Source organism: Photinus pyralis, unplaced genomic scaffold, assembly GCF_008802855.1.
Source record: "Photinus pyralis isolate 1611_PpyrPB1 unplaced genomic scaffold, Ppyr1.3 Ppyr1.4_LG3a, whole genome shotgun sequence".
Taxonomy (NCBI): Eukaryota; Metazoa; Arthropoda; class Insecta; order Coleoptera; family Lampyridae; genus Photinus; species Photinus pyralis.
In genome coordinates, this window is record NW_022170509.1 from 2,610,127 (window position 1) to 2,615,022 (window position 4,896).

Consider the following 4,896-nt stretch of genomic DNA (forward strand, 5'->3'; position numbering starts at 1 on the left):
TTACAAAAACCAGTGGCGCAACATTCTCATTGCCTAAAGGGGAAGGGTATTTTTACAATGTAGTTAACCAATGTTGTGACATATCGCGATACTTTTGAAAAAATGTAACGATATTTGTAACTGGATGGAATTTTTATTGTAGCTGGGCGTTTTAGATAGATAGATAATATTTTTTAATTTTTTGTACATATTGTTTGTCAAATATGAAAAGTTAATACAATTATGGAGCAAAATTACTTACCTACATGAAACTAATTACTAAAAAACAACCCCTAAAAATATCCTGCGAAATCTGAGCTCTAGTGGTATGATTAACACAATTCATTTACAATTGTCAAACCGATGCTACGCACGCTTTTGTTTGTAATTTTGTAAACAATATTGTTTTTCTTTATATTTTTTTAATTGCTATTGTATGTAATTTTTTAAAATGTCATACCTATAATAAACGCACAAATAAAAATTTGAACATGAAAATGACGAATTTGGCATTAGTTTTAAAAAATTCGAAAAAAAGCTCCACTAAATTCTTGGCCGGACAACGACAATGGAGAGAATTCCACGAAATTTGTTGTGTACATATTTGATAAGGTAAGGAACAAAATTGTCGAACAGTTTTTTAAAATCACTTTTCAAACAAAAATTATACTCATTTGAAAATTGAGCCTTCGGGGGAAAATCGAAGTTATACACTTGCTTTTTTTGGGTCAGAAAAATATTTTCTTATAGAATATGGCCTGTAGAATCCATAATTTCAAACAGTTCCAAGATCGGGCTACTAGATCAAAAGTTACAGCCCTTTTTTGTCAAAATTGGTTTTTTGCCCATAACTTTTGATTGAGACGTCTAATCGAAAAAGTACGACTCGTTTTGGATTCTACGCACCAAAATTAATACGAAAAAGTGTTTTCCCGAGAAATTTTGGTGCAGTCGATTTATGGTAAAAAAGGAAAGTAAAACACTGCCTTTTTTTTGGCACGAAAAAAAAATTGTCTCAGATCGACCGGAAAAAAAATTTTCTTATAGAATATGGCCTGTACAATCCATAATTTCAAACAGTTCCAAGATCGGGCTACTAGATCAAAAGTTACAGCCCTTTTTTGTCAACATTGGTTTTTTGCCCATTACTTTTGATTGAGACGTCTAATCGAAAAAGTACGACTCGTTTTCGATTCTACGCATCAAAATTAATACGAAAAAGTGTTTTCCCGAGAAATTTTGGTGCAGTCGTTTTTTGGTAAAAAAAGGAAGGTAAAACACTGCCTTTTTTTTGGCACGAAAAAAAAATTGTCTCAGATCGACCGGAAAAAAATATTTTCTTATAGAATATGGCCTGTAGAATCCATAATTTCAAATAGTTCCAAGATCGGGCTACTAGATCAAAAGTTACAGCCCTTTTTTGTCAAAATTGGTTTTTTGCCCGTAACTTTTGATTGATACGTCTAATCGAAAAAGTACGACTCGTTTTGGATTCTACGCACCAAAATTAATACGAAAAAGTGTTTTCCCGAGAAATTTTGGTGCAGTCGTTTTTTGGTAAAAAAGGAAGGTAAAACACTGCCTTTTTTTTGGCACGAAACAAAAATTGTCTCAGATAGACCCGGGAAAAAATTTTTCTTATAGAACGTGGCCTGTAGAATCCATAATTTCAAACAGTTCTAAGATTGGGTTACTAGTTCAAAAGTTACAGCCCTTTGAATTTTCTTTCGAAATTGGTTTCTAGTCTATAACTTTTGATTGAGAAGTCTGTTTTTGAATAGATAGATTAAATACAAAAAGTACTAGTGCGATCTCCATAGCAATCGATACACTTTCTATCAATTATAGTTTTAGAAGTCTAGTTGAGATGTCGCCACGTACCCAACTTCTTTTAAAATTTCATTTGAATTTATGCGATTAATAGAAATGTCGCACTTATTATTTCTTAAATGGCAGTTCAAAATGAACGGAGTCTTGCAAGATCTGTAGAGCACTTGTAGTTTAAAGGCCCGGTTTTTGAATAGATTAAATACAATAAGTACTAGTGCGCCATCTCCATGGCAATCGATACACTTTCTATCAATTATAGTTTTAGAAGTCTAGTTGAGATGTCGCCACGTACGCACCTTCATTTAAAATGTTATTTGAATTTATGTGATTAATAGCAACGCAGTGCCGTTTTTAAGTTTTTCGGGACTCTGGGCCATTCGTTCGTGGAGGCCCTCCTTACCCTCAATAAACACGGCAGATTGGGGAGATTCAAGCAAATCCCTAATTTGAATATGGGCACTCGATATTTGTGTAGCCTGGTTTGTAGGCAACACATCATGCTCAATGAACAGAAAACATTTATTTTTGCAATTCTTAACTTCTTATGCATAGGAGTTTATGTAAAGCCCTTGGAAGAACAATTTCAATAACAGGTACATTAAACTGAACCGTTTTACAACAACTTTCACACGAAGATCGCACAAACAACACATTTTTTCGTGATTGCAAACTGCGCAACACTTTTGCCTTATTTCGCTGCCAATTTCACTACCGTTTCTATAACCGTAGTTCTATCAAATAGAATATGGCCTGTAAAATCCATAATTTCAAACAGTTCCAAGATCGGGCTACTAGATCAAAAGTTACAGCCCTTTGAATTTTTTGTCGAAATTGGTTTTTTGCCCATAACTTTTGATTGAGACGTCTAATCGAAAAAGTACGACTCGTTTTGGATTCTACGCACCAAAATTAATACGAAAATGTGTTTTCCCGAGAAATTTTGGTGCAGTCGATTTTTGGTAAAAAAGGAAGGCCTTTTTTTGGCCCGAAAAAATTAAAAGTCTCAGATCGACCGGAAAAAAATATTTTCTTATAGAATGTGGCTCTGAGAACAGCCCAGAATTTAAGAAAGGAGTCTTCTGCTGGTACACAGATTGCTCCATGTCGAAGCAAGGGTGGTGGCCGTGTTACGCTCCCTCAATGGCCTTAGGAGTATCATCTCGATAAAATAGGGGTAGCATATATCTGCTTCAAGCAGGCTGCAACACACCACCTCAGCCCTCAGAGTTTTAACAAACTGCCCCTCTTGGAGCATCCAAAATTGATCTAAGGATCAAGGGGGAAAAAAAGTAAACATAAGATAAAATTGCTATTTTCGAAGTAAATCTATTGCAATTCAAACGTTCTCCTATATTTAAGGTAATTTTTGGAAAAGTGCCATTATGGTTGACATATCAGCATAAATTATATGCACACCAGGTATATTAACCACTAGTGTAGCACGAGTACTTATAGTTGGCACCTTAGTCCGTACAGTACATGAGTACTATATACTGTGACATGAGATTAAAATATGGTGAAAGACATCACCTGGGTGTCGAGTATGTGAGTTGTACCATAGTGTCTGTATGGTCTAAGAATCGAATTCAGAGTCAAACAAGTTTGTCAAAGTCTGTTCGACCAGGACAAATTACTTTATTTTACATCCACTCTGCTCGCATTCTACTGACCGAAACCTAAACAATTTAGGTCTACAGAATGCAAAGCACATAAAATCACCTGGCGAAGCAAGTGCATCAAGTTCGTTCAAAAATTAACTCTCTCTGTCTGGTTGATGGGATATCTTATAGATTTTGGTCCATAAACACCAAATTTTCTCCAATCGAGTGAGTGCATAGATTCATAAAAGATTATGCTCAAAAATATAGCAAAGCATATAGGCTAATGCACTCTAAAGCTATAAATAAAGATGCCACTAAGCAGTTAACCATTAATAAAAAAACATTTACCTTTAGAACCTGTATATTTTATTTTCTGTGTCATTGGAAGACCATTTACACTTCCATAGCACATTTCAAAAAGTAACTTCTTAAAGCAGGATTTGGCAAAAAGTAAAAGTAAAATTTTGGTTCAACATTAATACAAATCACAAAAACATAAAAATACAAGTACATACACTGTAAATATCAGACTTAAGGATATACACAGACGAGTAAAAATAATTTAACAAAAAACTGTATAAAGCTGAATTTTACTGTTACTTTAAATAAAAGAGGACTATTATTGGAAGATGTGTAAAGTAACAAGTGCAGCATTTTGTGGACCCTTCATTTATTTCAATCTTTTTTCTTATTTTTTTTATTTTCTAACAATTTCTGGTAGTGTAAGCAAAAGCAGTCAAATGTGCAAACCCACAAAACACACGCCCTTAGAAAATACATACTGTTCATTTTTTATGACATGTTTCTATAACCAACGCATCGATTAACATTAAAGCATTAGTCGTCGTGAATCTGTTGAGTGCGTTGATTGCAGAAGCAGGTTCGACATGCTTACAAATAGGTATATTACAAATAAAAATATTTTAAATGAACATAACAAACAATTAATTATAAACAGCTTATAAAATACATTTTTTTTTGGAAAGATGCATATCACATATATCACATGTAACTGCAAAATTCAAAATGCAAAAATTTTCAAAACACTTCATAAACTGTCACTTAATAAATGCTTACAATAATCAAACTGTAGCTAATTTCGATCAATCATATAATTACTAGTCGCCTAGTCTCCAATTGCGAAAATCAATTATTAAAATTAATCAAAAATGATCACCAATAATTATAGTACCCTTACATTTACAAACTTGAAATATTGCTTTAAAAACTAATGACTCTAAGTGTGTAAGATAACCACAACGAAGCGAGAAAACAAAAATTTCCAATTATCCGGAAATGGTAAAATTATAAATAAAATATGTATATACACAAATTCTGTGACACCTTGCTTCTGGCATCGTCGATGTAACATTAAATTACTACTTTTTTTATAGAAGTTAGACCACTACCCCCTGTACGTATATTCTATTCAATTTACTAAAAAAATATCAAAATCCTGAATATAAAGGCAATGGCACTGAATAAC